This window comes from Pelophylax lessonae (genome assembly GCF_965119305.1).
Source record: "Pelophylax lessonae genome assembly, chromosome: 7".
Taxonomy (NCBI): domain Eukaryota; kingdom Metazoa; phylum Chordata; class Amphibia; order Anura; family Ranidae; genus Pelophylax; species Pelophylax lessonae.
The window spans coordinates 211,139,055-211,155,778 of record NC_138774.1 but is presented as its reverse complement, the minus strand read 5'-3'; the positions used below and the strand labels follow the sequence as shown (position 1 = coordinate 211,155,778).

Below are 16,724 nucleotides of genomic sequence, written 5' to 3'. Positions count from 1 at the left end.
TCCCAGGTAATTACAAATATATTACAAACTAAAGCACAAATTATTATATGCCTGCAAGAGACACATATGATCCCAGATACACCAAACCAATTATGTAAACCCTCGATCCAATGGTCAATACACTCAAGCTATTCAACATATGCAAGGGGGGTTTCACTGCTTGTCCATAGGTCGGTACCATGGAAGTGCTTTCAAAAAAAGGTAGACCTTGAAGGGCAATATGTATTTGTACAAGCTCAAGTGTATGATATACCATTTGTTATTTTAGGTATATATAATCCACCACCTGCTACATTAAGTGTAATTAAAGAAGCTATGCTATTTGCAAGTTTATACCCAGAGGCATTAGTGCTATGCCTGGGAGACTTTAATCTTCTGTGGGACCCTGGTGGACAGGCATGGACCCCCCTAAAAAGAACTCGAAAACCACTTATGTTTCGTGAGTTAGGGGAAGAATTTGGATGGAGAGATTTGTGGCGAATGCTTAATCCCCGGACCAGGGCTTATTCCTGGACCATCCCAGGAAGGGGATGTCAGTCAAGAATAGATCTGGCGCTGGGAAATGATAAAATGATTTCTAGGGTTGTCTCTATTGAATATTTTATTAGAGGAGTGTCTGATCACTCACCACTCCTGGTAAATATAGCAATAGGAATTGAGGGAATGAAGCAAAACTGGAAATTTTAGCCATATTGGTTATCACAGATTGGAATGCACGATCGTATACATGAACAATTGCAGATATTTTTAGAAACACATGGTTTCCAAAGAGATTTGATCTTTTGGGATACCTTGAAAGCATATCTACGGGGGGCACTTAGATCAACAATATCATATATTAAAAGAGCCACCAGGCAGGAAACGGGAGATCTAGAAGAGCAATGTAGAGATACAGAAGCTGCGTTTTTGAAAACACCAACTGAAATAAATAGGGAAAAATGGGAAATTACAGTAAGAAAATATACTACACATATAGCAGCAATAGCCTAATACAAACAAGTATTTTGAACAAGGGAATACATCAAGTCGCCTTTTAGCACATATGGCTAAGCAACAAAGTACAAGTTTAGTTATAACTAATATACAGCGCCCTGACGGGGAATGCGTAAGGGATGTGGCTGGTATTATGTCATGCTTTCACACGTTTTATACTGATATGTATGCCACCTCTCTTACGTATAATGCAGATGAAATTTCAACTTATCTGAGTGAAATACACTTTCCAACCTTAACGACCCCGCTGGTTAAATCATTAGAGGAAAATCCAAGCGAGGAAGAAGTAAGAAGAGCAATAACAAGTCTAGCAATAGGAAAGGCTTCAGGACCAGATGGACTTCTGTTAGAAGTATATAGTAAATACGTGGATATTCTTGCCCCAGTGCCAGTTCAAGTATTTGATTCAGCTTTCAGGGTAAAAAGGCTTCCTGAATCCATGTATTTAGCTACAGTAGTACTAATTCCAAAACCAGATAAAAACTTAACAGATTGTGCTTCATACCGTCCCATATCATTATTAAATACATACTACAAAATTCTTGCAAAAATGTTGGCCCATAGATTAAACAATGTAATACTTAATATTATACATCCAGATCAAACTGGATTTATGCCAGGAAAATTCACATCTATAAATCTTCAAAGAACACAACTTATAGCTCAGCTTAGAGATCAACTATCAGACTCAAGTGTCTTGGCTTCTCTTGATACAGCAAAGGCTTTTTTCATTCTATTGAATGGCCCTTTTTGCAGGCAGTGCTTAGGGCATTTGGATTTGGGGATAAATTCTGCACTTGGGTGGAAATAATGTATCTAAATCCAACTTCTCAGCTTTTGGTAAATGGCTTTTTAACCAAGGCCATACAATTATATATAGAGGCACCCGGTAGGGATGCCCTCTATCAACACTCTTATTTTCAGTAGCCATTGAATCTTTGGCACTTTGACTTCGGCAAACCCCTTCTGTACGGGGTATTACATTGGCAGAAAGGATAGATATAGTGGGACTGTATGCTGATGATCTTGTTTTATATTTAAATGATGCACATGGATCATTGAAAGCAGCTATGCATATAATAGAACTATTTGGTTCTTATTCAGGCCTTAAAATTAATTGGCAAAAATCCTCCCTTATGCCATTGCAACCACAACTACTCACACTAAGCAAGGATTCAAGTTTATTAAAAGGTAGTGTCCTCTTTCAAATACCTGGGAATAAATATTACAAGATTACCACAAGTAGCTTTACAGGCTAACCTTAATCCACTCATGACAACAATTAAAACTAAATTAGCTTGGGCTAAATTACCACTTTCAGTTGCAGGGAGAATAAATTTAATCAAGATGGTCCTATTACCGAAATGTTTATACATTTTTTTACATATAGGTCGGTTATAGTCCCTAAAACTATTTTTTTAAAAATAGATGCCCTATTTACCACATTTATTTGGGGAAAGGGTAGAAATAGAATAAAGTTAACCACACTTCAGAGAGCTAAAACAGAAGCAGGATTTAAAGAAAACAATATGTATGTACTATTTTGAAAAAACTCACCACAACTTATATTTAATAAAAGTGGTGAATACCTATAAATATTTAACACCATATCTGTATTCTATCAACAGAAATGGTGACTAGCAACCTTGAAAAAGGCCCCCCCCTAAAAGGGCCGAAACGCGTAGGATATAGGAGACATCTCTGATCAAAGCAACCCAAGCTTACCAGCAGGGAATGACAGAGATACACCCCTAAAAAAGTCACCATTTACCACGTGTCACTATCCTCTATCTATTACACACCTTCACAAGGGTCTATAACCCTCTCACGCTACTGTACTTCACTGTACTTATGATTTTTAAGGATTAAATATTATTTTATTATTATTATTATTAGCGATTTTGCTTGAACTTTATCGTATTTTCATACTTGCCTTAAAAGTCCCATTTTTCATTGGCCTGAGGTACCAAAAACTGATACAATATTTAACCAGGGACGACGGCAAACCCGACTATACATAGGGCTATAGAGATCAAAAAACCCCTTCTACATTGTTACCCGGATGGAAAACACATCCAGAACCTCACGATCTCTATAACACCTCACCTTCCCATATTTACCCACGGTAGTTGATTAGCAGGACTACTGTCTCATTACACCTCATCACACACAAATGGAATTATAAAGTGATCTCTTCCTAACTGCACGCCCAAGGGCAGTAACAACAGAGAGGAATCAGATCAACAAACTCCACTGTGTACAAATCCAAGACAATCTTTTTATTTATTTTTTAATTAAATATAATTGTCTGTGGATTACTAAGGATAAAGACAAAATGGAGGAGGAAACAAACGGAAATCTAATTGGCAATGAGTGGGAAAGTCTTATGACGGGGATTCAAAAAGACTTTCAAGGTAATGAACAGCAAAATTCTGATGTTATGGCACTTTTCAACACATTAAGGAGACACCTAGAACGAAAATCAGCCTTGTATTGGCACATAAAATCATTCCAACATTACATAAAGGAAAACATTAACCAGGTGGGACTCAGAATACAAATCTTCCCCACCATGGACAATATCACTCTACAAATGAAAAAAGACTGGGAAACCATACTCAATGAATGCTCAAAAAATCTGATGATACTCCTACAAAGTGAGTACGAGAGACAACTCAAAAACTTAGATGAAGAGATAAAAGAGATATATGACCAGTTGACTCCTCTTAAACCACTCCCGCTATACTCAGAACAAGAAAAAAAGCTAAAAACACACATCGAACAACATAGTTTGGATATTCTAAGGAAAAAAGAAAAAAAGTATTGGCGCGATAAAAATGCCTTTGGTCAAAATAGGGCATACCGCTGGAACAACAACAAAAATCAGAGGAACAAATCACTGTTTGGACAAAAGAAGAACCCACAAAACTACAACTCATCGGACTCATCGTCCTACACATCAGGAACTGAAGCAAACCCCCAGAGGAGAAGATTCCCTAAAAACAGAGAACAAAGGGAAACCCAGTATGAAACAGAAAGATCAAACGAAGACCCACAAAACACAGATGAGGACAATGGAATTACAGAAGAGAACACACAGGAGACTGAGGAGACTAACCCTCCAGCGAAGCTGCATAAAATCTTCACAAGATCTCAACGCGAAAATCAGAGATCGCAACCCCAAAGCAAACAGGGGCCTTTTTTAGGAAAGGGGCGGAAACAGACGAAAGAAAAATAATGCACGAAAAAGCAAACACACAACCTAACAAAGAAACCATCACGATAATCAACCTTTCCTCATATACGCTAACTAAAGAACAATCGGAAGTCCTCAAATTAGGACTTTCCTTTTGTCCTAACAAACCGGTAGATAAATTTGAGGCTATAAAGGATGTAAACCTTTTTGCAAGGAACCTATTACAAAAAATTATGTACAACAAGAAACCTGAGACATTAGAACCTCAAACATCACTATCGGCGGTAGAATACAGGGCTATAAGGGACCTCAACCTCCTCCTGGAAGAAGGAGGATTAGAAGGCTGGACCGACAGCGATGAGGAAGAAACAACAACTCCTACCAATACTAACAAGGCAGCAGTTGAAAACATTAATGCACAGTTTAAGAAAAAATCACACAAATTCCCGTCGATCAACCAGAACCCTGCTATAGCCTTGTTTGTCAGGGAAACCACAAAAGACCTGGAAAAAATGACCATGACAAACAACCAACAAAATTTAACCAAAAGCCAAAGGAAAGCACTAAGAGAATTACAAGACAACGAACACATAACCATCAAAACCGCAGACAAAGGGGGGAATGTTGTCGTGATGGACAACATAAAGTATAAAAATATGTGTGAAAAAATCTTAAGTAACCAAAAATGTTACAAACAAATCATGCCGATCATGATTGAACAATATAAAGAGGAATTTTATGCTAAAGTGGATAAAGCTGGAATTGAAGGAATCATCTCCCCCACATTATGGAACTACATTCGACCAAGACACCCAAAAGATACCAACATTTTACTCACTCCCAAAGATTCACAAAAATCCAACCGACCCACCCGGAAGACCAATAGTATCAGGGAATGGCAATATCACCGAAGCCATAAGTAAAGTGATTGATGCCTATCTGAAACCACACGTCTCAAAACTAACCTCCTACACTAGAGACACGATGCACCTGTTACAAATCGTAAACGACATGACCATCCCCGGTGATTCCTTCCTTATCACTGTGGATATTGAGGCACTATACAACAACATACCTCACAACAAAGGACTTGAAACCATAAAGAACGCTCTCAACCAGTTAAGCCCAGAAGATGAAAAAATGGATTTTTGTAAGAACTTACCGTAAAATCCTTTTCTCTTAAGCTCATTGACAGACGTAGTCTTCTTGATTCTCAAGAGCTGGGTTATGTTGTCTCCGCAGGAGTAGGACTAGGCAGAATGACAAAACGTTCTGGCTCCACCTTAGGGGCAGTCCCTGAGGGTATATCCTCCCTCTCTCTGCTACAGGGAATCAGTTCTGTTTAAAGCAGTACAGAGAATTTAACCCAACCCAACTCAATGATAGAGGGGCGGGTACTACGTCTGTCAATGAGCTTAAGAGAAAAGGATTTTACGGTAAGTTCTTACAAAAATCCATTTTTCTCTATCGCTCATTGACAGACGTAGTCTTCTTGATTCTCAAGAGCTGGGACATCCAGAAGCAGTGCCACAAATGAGGGGTGGGATTGACAAAATCAAATCCAATCTAGAAGGCCCAACCGGTGCCAAACTAGAAGTTTTAAAGGCTCATTATAAACAAAGAATGAGACTAAAGAAAAATTTTTCAACGGAAAAAACCCTCGAGGTAGACCACTGGTCTCCTCAAATTGCGGCCTGCAAAACCTTGCGGCCAAACGAGGCATCAGACGATGCCATTACATCAACTTTATAATGTTTAGTAAAGGTATGCACCGACGACCAGGTAGCCGCCTTGCACACCTGGACCACTGACGCCTGATGGCGAAAGGCCCATGACGCACTAAGTGCCCGAGTGGAGTGCGCCTTAACAGGGAACGGGGGCTCCCGACCCTTAATAGAATAAGCCTGTACTACCGTCTGTCTGATCCATCTGGAAATGGTCGCGGCAGATGCAGGCAACCCCTTTTTGGGTCCATCTGGGATCACAAAAAGTGAATCCGTCTTGCGAAACGAGTCTGTCGTTTTCAAGTATACCCTGATCGCCCGGACCACATCCAAGGAGTGTAACGCAAACTCCCGAGGATGACTGGGCTTAGGACACAGGGAAGGTAATACAATTTCTTCATTCAGATGAAATTCTGAAACCACTTTTGGTAGGAAGGATGGATTCGGACGAAGAACCACCTTATCTCTATGAACCACCAGATATGGTGAACGACAAGATAATGCGGCCAGTTCTGACACCCTGCGTGCAGAAGTAATAGCCACCAAGAAGGCCACCTTCTGGGACAACGTGGGTAGAGGAATCTCCCTAATATCTTCAAAGGGAGGTTTCTGAAGAACCGACAACACTAAATTAAGATCCCAGGGGGGTAACGGCGCGTGCACTGGCGGAGCCAGATGTCGCACCCCCTGGATGAAATTCCGCACCAAGGAATGAGTAGCCAAAGGCTTCTGAAAGAAGATGGCTAATGCTGAGACCTGACCCTTGATAGTACTCAAGGCCAGTTTCTGCTCAACCCCTTGTTGCAGAAAAGCCAATATTCGACTAATCGAATAAGACCGAGGACGGAACCCCAAAGGTTCACACCATGCAATGTAGGACTTCCATGTGCGATGATAAATCTTTCTGGAAGTCGCTTTCCTTGCTTCAACTAGAGTAGGAATAACTGAAGCTGACAAACCTTTGTCCTTCAGCACCTGGGTCTCAATAGCCAGGCCGTTAAAGCCAGCGATCGTAAAGCAGGATGGAAGATCGGTCCCTGAGACAGTAGATCCTCCCTGAGAGGAAGTCTCCACGGGACGTCCGCCACCAGTCTGACCATGTCGGCGTACCAAGCTCGACGTGGCCAGTCCGGAGCTACCAGGATTACTGGGATTCCTTCCTCCTCTATCCTGCGAAGAAGTCTTGGCAGTAACGAGAGAGGAGGGAAGGCATATATTAGCTGGTATTGCCCCCACGGGGCGATCAGTGCGTCTGCGGTTTCTGCTAGAGGATCGCGGGAGCGAGCCACGAATCTCTGAACTTTCCTGTTGAATCGTGATGCCAACAGATCCACATCCGGGGTGCCCCACCGTAGGCACAACTGGTGGAAAACGTCTGGATGGAGGGACCATTCCCCCTGATCCAGGGTCTGACGGCTGAGATAATCTGCCTGCCAATTCTCCACCCCCGGAATGAACACCGCAGAGATTGCTGGAACAAATCGTTCCGCCCAGCGAAGAATGCAAGCCACTTCTTTGGCCGCTCGGACACTCTTGGTGCCCCCCTGGTGATTGACATAAGCCACGGCCGTGGCATTGTCCGACTGGATCCGAACCGGGCTGCCCTGGAGCTGCTCGGTCCAGTGAATCAGACAAAGTCTGATCGCTCTCAGTTCCAATACATTTATCGGTAACCTGGATTCTTCCGGGGACCAAAGTCCCTGGACAGATAACTGACCGAGAATTCCTCCCCATCCGGATAGACTGGCATCCGTGGTCACTATCGTCCAATATATTGGCAGAAATGACTTTCCCTGGCTGAGCATTGGAGACCGAAGCCACCAAACCAGAGACTCTCTGGTCTGTTTGCTCAATCGTATCTGATTGTCCAGGGATTCCGGATTCCGATTCCATCTGAGAAGAATCTCTTGCTGAAGAATTCGGGTATGGGACTGGGCAAATGGGACTGCTTCGAATGAAGCCACCATCAACCCCAGAACCCTCATGCAAGTCCGAAGGGAAGACCAGCTGTTGGACCGTAACAACTGGACTGCTGATTGAATCTTTCGGAGTTTCCCTACCGGAAGAAAAACTCTTGTCCTGACTGTGTCTAGAATTAGACCCAGATATTCAAGCCTCTGGGTGGGAACCAGAAATGACTTTTGCTGGTTCACCAGCCACCCGAATTCCTGTAAAGAAATCATAGTAATTTCTATGTCTTGTAGCAAGGTCTGAGGAGACTCTGCATGAAGCAGAAGATCGTCTAGGTAACCTAGAATCGATATACCTCTTTGGCGCAGAAGTGCCAACATTGGGGCCAACACCTTTGTGAAGACCCGCGGAGCCGTGGCGAGACCGAAAGGTAACGCCACAAACTGATAGTGGTTCTCCTCTACGGAAAAGCGTAGAAAACGCTGATGTCCTGCGAAAATGGGAATGTGAAGATAGGCGTCCTTGATGTCTATGGACGCTAGTACATCCCCTGGATGCAGGAAGGCTGCTACCGTGCGAATGGACTCCATTCTGAATCTTCTTATGTTGACGAAAGAATTGAGTGCTCTTAAGTCCAGAATTGGACGCACTTTGCCCTCTTTCCTGGGTATTGTAAACAGGTTTGAATAAAACCCTTGAAACCGTTCTGTCCAAGGAACGTGGACTACCACTCCTTGTTGTAGTAAATCTGTGACTGCTCTCCGCAGATCTTCTAAACGATCTGCGGATAGACGGATATTGGAAGGGAAGAATCGCGCCGGTGGGAGTGATCGAAACTCGATCTTGTACCCTGACCTTATGACTTCGCAAACCCATTTGTCCGGGATTCTGGAAAGCCATGGATCCGGGAACCGGCGAAGACGTCCCCCCACCCCAGTTATGGGTGGGGGCGCACCTTCAGGCTTTGGATGGTTTATCTTCAGGTCTTGAGGGGGCGGGCTTTTGCTTGCCCGACCAACGACCCCTGACGCCTCCTGCAGGAGCTTTGGAGGACTTAGTTTTTTCACCCGCTGGACGAAAAAACCTCTTGTGAGCAGAAAAAGAAGGCCCTCGTCTTTGACGAGTTCCTCTACCTTTAAAATTTTGCGGTAAAAAGGTGCTTTTTCCACCGGTGAGATCCTTAATGATCTCATCTAAGTTGGCTCCAAATAGACGCTCTCCTGAAAAGGGGATATTAGCCAATGCTTTTTTGGAACCTTGGTCGGCTAACCAACCTTTTAGCCACAGTGTACGCCTGAGAACCACTGCTGAGACTGATGCTCGCGCCATTAATGGAGTGGCGTCTAACGCCGCATCACATACAAACTGTAACCCCTGTATCATTTGTTCCAACAAATCTGATACCGCCTGAGGGACTTCTTCTAAGTCCCGGCGTAACCACTTGGTCCATTCAGTTACAGCCTGCGAAACCAGACCAATAGCAATTATTGGTCTGAAAGCTGATCCAATCAAGGAAAACATGGTGCGAGACATAGCTTCTATCTTGCGATCCACTGGATCTTTGAAAGACGGAGCGTCTTCTAAAGGAATAACCGTGGCTTTATTCAATCTAGCAATAGGTGAATCCACCACAGGTGGTTCTGTCCATTTCTTAATAAGGGATTCCTCAAATGGATAACGCCTGTCAATGCGTTTAGAAATATTAAAAGTGCGTTTTGGCAGACGCCATTCTTCTTCGATTGGATTGCCAAAACATTTGGGCAATGGAAAAACCTTCGCCACTTTGATGCGTTTTTTAGTCCCAAAAGGGATCTCAGTTTCAGCTATTTCTGATGGAATACCCTGTAACCTTAAAGTCTCTTGAACAGATACAATGAGTGCGTTTACCAACGCTTCCTCTCGGGCTATGGCGGATGCCGAAACATCCTCCTGCTCAGAGTACCTGCTTCTCGATCCCAGAGAGAGAGAGAGGGACCCCCAAGGCTCACCAACCGATGCAGTGCAGTTTCCAACAAACTGCAGTCAGCGTCTGTCTTACACAGACTGGAAGGAGCTGTTTGCTTTTTCCCGGGCAGAAGGCGTGGCTCCGCCCCCTGTGTACGCCTTCCGGCGTTCCCAGCCCTCCACGAGGTAGCTGGGCTCACAAAACATGGCCGCCCCCATAGAAGAGACATAAGACTCCAAAAACATGGCGGCCGGCGTGACCTGAGGACATACATGCATTCGGTCTACGGCAAAATGGCGGCGGACCGCCGATATCGTCTTCCCAGCACATCCACCTGCACTCTGCTAAGAGGTGACATATGGATCTACAGAGATACACTGCACATAAGGTAGGATTATACCTCCTATGTCTGCTGTAATGTTACAGTCTGCTGGGTAGAGTGTTAGCTCTTGAACCAAGTCCACTTCCCACAAACACATGCTGTATTACAAGGGGGACTTGTAAGTATCAGATATATACTGACCATATATGGAGGGGCCCATAATATATACTGCCTCATAATGAGGAAAAAAGGGAACGTTTACTCACCATACCGAACCGACAGGCACCCTCTCTTCACAATATCCTCTCCACCGGGGTGGGGGTTTGTGGACGCCTCGACTCTCTGGTACCTGGCGTCCAAGCGAGATTTTTAACTCGCAAAGTCAGTCCCTTTACTGGGACTCCGTCGCGGCCGACCCAGCGCACTGGTCTGCACACGCTCGTAGGCAGAAACCGGGGTGACCACTGGATCTCAACATCCAGCCCGTCGCCCGGCCCCGCATACTTACTTGAATATGTCGCGGCCGACCAAGCGCAATGCCATGGTCTGCGCGCGCTCGTAGGCCGGCTGGGGTGACCACAAGTGTCGCCCAGTCCGGCATTTTTGCTTGAAGATCTCACAGGAAAAAAACACTGGAGAAAACTACCTAAAAAATGTCTTTTTCTTAAAGAAAAAAAAAAGTCTTGCCAGGACCAAAAGATCCCAGCAAGGAACTTAGGTCCTTACTTCTGACTAGACAGAAAAAAACTGATTCCCTGTAGCAGAGAGAGGGAGGATATACCCTCAGGGACTGCCCCTAAGGTGGAGCCAGAACGTTTTGTCATTCTGCCTAGTCCTACTCCTGCGGAGACAACATAACCCAGCTCTTGAGAATCAAGAAGACTACGTCTGTCAATGAGCGATAGAGAAAATTCAATACTTTTATAATTACCATGCTTGAATTCATCCTAAATCGGAATTTCTTCACATTCAATGGCCGATATTACCTTCAAACCTGCGGAGTGGCGATGGGCACAAGCTGTGCCCCCACATATGCCAATTTATATCTGGGAGAGTGGGAAGAAGACTTCCTCATAAACGAAGAAAATGCATGGCTAACTGATAACATCCTCTTATGGCAGCGCTATATAGATGATATTCTGATAGTGTGGACAGGACCAGAGAACCAAATCCAAGATCTAAAAAATGCATTAAACGACAATACATATAATATGTATTTTACTTTAAATTACAGTGACAAGAAAGTACCATTTCTTGACACATGGATCTATAAGGAAAATGATGGACGTTTACAAACCACACTCTACAGAAAGGAAACAGCAGGTAACTCAATCCTGCATGCCACGAGCTTCCACCCACCACCACTAAAGAAAGCAATACACTACAGTCAGTACCTGAGGATAAAAAGGAACTGTACTAACCCAGAAAAATACAAAAAAGAAGCGGATGCTCTCACCCTAAGATTGATGGAAAGAGGCTACACCAAAACCTCACTAAGAAAGGCCTACAACAAGGCCAACTTAAAAGAAAGACAGGAGCTACTATTCAAAAAACCACCACAGGACCCCAAACAACAGGACCAAAAAACACGGATCATTTTAAGATACACTAATGAACACAAAAAAATAAAAGCCATCTTGGAAAAACATTGGGCAATCCTGAAGGAGGACCCAACTGTGAAGGACTTTCTTAGTGACCACCCGCCAATCACATATAGAAAAGCAGGATCTATCAAACAAGGACTAGTCCACAGCGAGTTCAAGGAGGGCACACGTAAAGACCCATGCAAGACAAAAGGCACGTACCCATGCGGATCGTGCGACCAATGCAAAGTTATAAAAAAATGCACAAAAACCACTCTACCAAACGGAGAAATATTCGAACCCAAACATTTTACCAATTGCCGGACAAAAGGCGTGGTATATATGATGAGATGCGAATGTAATGCATTTTATATAGGTAAGACAAGACAGGAATTTGGGAAGAGAATTAACAAACACGTAAATTCAATGGAAATGTGCAACTTCCATCTACCGCTGGGTCGACACGTGGCCTATAAACATGCCAATAAGATGCCAAAAATATCTTTTATGGCCTTGGAACGGATCCACATCCCAAGGAGGGGGGGCGATTGGAACAAAACCCTGCTTCAATTAGAGATGAGATGGATTAAACGTCTCAATGCAACCACCTTCCCTGGCCTAAATGAAGCCGAAAGCTATGCCCCATTCCTAGAAGGTTTTTCTTCAGGAAAAACCGATTAGAAAAAAACATTCACCAAAAAAACAAAAAATTATAAATATTTTTGGAAAGTCCATTCACCAAAACTCTTGTTCAAGAATATTACCCAACTCCACCAAGAGGGGATAGAACATAATGAAGTAATAACGGATACACCCGAAGCCCACAACCACCCTCCACTTTACAATCTTTCAGAACTAAATCCATTCACAAAAAAACTTGTTCAACCTTCTCTTTTCAAAAAAGAACATCACATGGAGACTAGAACGAACATGATCTCCTAAAAACCCTGACAAATGACTGCACAATATAAAAAACGATTTTAATGAGAAAAAACACCTGCCTCCCAGAATCTTCATACCTGGAAGCCTACACATAGAAAAACCGTTCAGACAGACTGTCCTCACTCCTTTCTAACATGGATACAACCGGATATCCCCCTCCTTCCCCTTTAACCTGACCATATACTACACTGCTATTAAGAACTTAATTAAACTACACAAATGTTTTTGTGTTTTTCTGTTCATTTTTTTTTTCCTTTTTCTGATTACCATGCACTTATGTTATGTACAAATCCTTGCATGAGAATTCTCCCAAACTCTAGCACACCCGGCACGGTAAGCCCCTAGGAGGATTCCCCCCCCCCTTTGATTTCCTCCTAGGGGCACTTCACAGGCACAGCTCAATAGCCAACGACATCGGCCCCTCAGACTTCAAAAGTCTGGAATCTGTGCCCTCTCCGTGTCGGCGGCCGCGCCAGTGAGCAACAGTGGTGGAAACTGGAAGCGCACTCTGCTATTGACGCAGGCGCACCAGAGACACACACCAGCTGTGTGCGATCAGGCTTCAGACGTGCAGCGCTTACTGCGCATGCGCGAGTCTGATAAAAAGGCCGGGTAACCACTACCTTTCTCATTCTCCAACTACATGGGGATGAGAGAGGCTCAGAGCGGCGCACCTGAAAACAAATGTAAGTTTCAACTTCGGATACATCTGCTTTAAACACTGAAACCCCTAAAAGACAGCACACTAAGGAAGGAGTTTTTCCCTCTTTTAAAGTGCGATCCGGCTGGAGACAAACTTTAAAGACTCCACCGCGGCAATAATATAAGAATTAAGGTAACAATACCCAACGTTTTTTATACACTGTATCCGATTCATTTATTTAATGCTTTGAACCACATATACCTGTTTCACATTGCACCACCAATAGGCACAAGGACCTCCTTGAAAAGGACCGGTTTTCACTTATACCGGAACCAAAATTAGCCACTAAGTGAAACATGGCTTAATATGTAAGTTCTAAATAAGTACACTTACAGAATTAAATAACCCATAATACAAACCCTGCAGTTGAACTCCATATATATTTTTCAGGAAACCGCATAGGTTCCCGCTGTGCTAAAGAGGGAGCCACCTCAACATACAAGGATTTAAAGAAAACAATATGTATGTACTATTTTGAAAAAACTCACCACAACTTATATTTAATAAAAGTGGTGAATACCTATAAATATTTAACACCATATCTGTATTCTATCAACAGAAATGGTGACTAGCAACCTTGAAAAAGGCCCCCCCCTAAAAGGGCCGAAACGCGTAGGATATAGGAGACATCTCTGATCAAAGCAACCCAAGCTTACCAGCAGGGAATGACAGAGATACACCCCTAAAAAAGTCACCATTTACCACGTGTCACTATCCTCTATCTATTACACACCTTCACAAGGGTCTATAACCCTCTCACGCTACTGTACTTCACTGTACTTATGATTTTTAAGGATTAAATATTATTTTATTATTATTAGCGATTTTGCTTGAACTTTATCGTATTTTCATACTTGCCTTAAAAGTCCCATTTTTCATTGGCCTGAGGTACCAAAAACTGATACACTATCTCGCTAGACAACTTAAACATCTTACAGGATGGATAGTACCAGTAACACCACAGATGGTAGAATCACACCTGGCTCATGTTTTACAAATCGATAATTTACTAGAAGCACCTTTGAATAAATTAAAATATAAGCAAATACCAATGTTAACATTAGCTCATATCGAGAGAGGCAAAACGTATAGAGGGAAACACACAAATAAACATGGATCTCCCACTATGGAGAAACCCAATGTTTAATCAACTGAAACAATTGGTGGAGTATCAGTTCTGGGAACAAAAAGGGATATCAGTCCTTGCAAACGTATATGACATAACACATATGTACTCTTTTTCAGATATACAAATGAAATATGATATACCACATACCTCATTATATAAATACCTACAGTTGCGACATGCGTTACAAGCGCAATTTGGAGTTTTAGGACCTGGGATCTCTAGATATCCAATCATTGGTATCCTTGGGTCCCAGGGCCCTAAAGGATTATTTCTCTAAAATATATGCACATTTAACCAGGGTTAATTCAGGAATGAATCCCTTGGCAATAAGAACAAAATGGCAGGAAATAATTCCCAATTTAACTGACGAAGATTGGGAAGAAGCTTGCTCTTCCCATTTATATGTATCGCCAGCAGCAAACAATAGGTTAATACAATTATATATGCTACATCAATCATATCTCTCTCCAAGTAGACTTTATGCAACGCACAGCATTGCATCTCCAAAATGCTTGCGATGCAGTGCTAAGCGGGCAGACTTTATACATATAATGTGGTTCTGTCCAGTGATATCAAGATTCTGGCAGGAAATAATTCAAATATTATCCTCTGTCCTGAATATGCCTGTACCTTTGAGCCCAGAAACCTGTTTGCTGGGTATATTAGATGAAATAACATGGTCTAGATATCACAAGATAATGCTTAGAGAAACGCTGTTTATGGCAAGGAAAACAATCACAGTTAAGTGGATTCAAGTGAAGCCCCCTGCTGTTAAGAACTGGATAAGAGCAGTAAATCAGATTTTACCATTTGAAAAAGTATTGTATGTGCATAGAGGATGCTCAACTAAATATAATAAAATTTGGGATAATTGGTGTCAATCAACATTAACCAATGGTTGAATATAAGGAGATAACCAAGAGGATATAGAGGGATGCACATAGTATGATGAGGAAATAAATCTATGAATGCAATGGAGCAAGGGGTTGGGGCACACCAGGACAACGGCGATCAATTAAGCTAAATTAATATACATTGGCATAAAGAGATTATGAATACTAAGTAATTAGATAATTATTTGGATATTCTATAATTTTTTATTATTTAATATTGTTTTGTCCTTTTGTTGAAAGGACGTTTGGAATGTTCGTTTTTATGCACATATTGAAATAAAAAGAATTAAAGAAAAAAAAAAATAGCTAATAAAAGTTGAAGCACCTGATAGAAGATTGAATGTCTTGTGCAAGTCACTGCGTGATTTTATTGAGCTTCCTCAGAAACTAAGAAGCCTTATCAGTCACACAATGTACTAATATTAATGCTTCTGGTAGTAGGGAGGTATCACCGATATGTCCTTTTCCAGGACACAGTACAATCACTTCTGTTTATCGTTCTCTTTGCACAAGAGCTCAGTGTCACATGGTCTACAGAAGGATGAACACAGCGGCAACAAGCTGAGAGTCAGCTTTGTGCTGCATTTGCTTATGTAAGCATTCTGACCACATTCCTTGGTCTAGTACAAACTGCACTGAATAGGCATTAATATTCTTTTTCTATCAGTTATGTGCGTTCCAGGGTGGGGGCAGAGGTAAGGAAGAACCTGATGTGGTTGGTCACAGTGCCTTCCAATCATATATCAGATTCCCTTCCCACACCTCCCACTGCAGATAGCATGAGCGAAGGCACAGTTTACACTGAAAGATCTGAGCTCTCCCTCCTGAGAATTCGCAAAATAGGGCAAAACTAGGCATGGAAAAATATTCCAGCCTCTAGCACCTAAGTGTACAAGTATACAGCATTGGATTGTCATTTTAACTAGTCCTTTGCACAGCATGGCAGCCTGGTTTGTCTGTTCAGGACCAAAATGCAATGAGAATGCTCGCTGTTTTGTTGTATGCAATCTGTTCTGCCAGTCATCATGATACAAAGAGGTCAGGTAGAGAGAACAGTCTTCAGTATGTTAGAACCTGAATATTAATATTGACTGTATAGGTAAACCCATATTGCCTAATGCACTAGATTGCCTATTACACTAAAGGCCTGGATACGTGACACTACAAACCCCTCCCCCTTCAAATAGGATACAATAATTTTTTTCCATAAGTTCCTTTTCTGTTGCTGTTTGAAACCCATGGGTCCAGGTGGCAGTGCAAATTCTAACTTACATGAACGGTCACCAGTGCTAGCAAAAGCACTGTTGGTCTAGCAAGTGGGGCAATTATAAAAATATGAGCACTTCTGGAAAGCCCATGCCTGTTTATAAACACACTTGCCAT

At 42.5% G+C, this 16,724-nt stretch overlaps 1 protein-coding gene across 1 annotated transcript in view; it reads right to left on the bottom strand.

The window, feature by feature from the left end:
* Positions 1 to 16,724, bottom strand: part of PNPLA7 (patatin like domain 7, lysophospholipase) — a 733,226-nt gene that overhangs the window by 618,839 nt on the left and 97,663 nt on the right. The gene's annotated exons all lie outside the window — the stretch shown is intronic.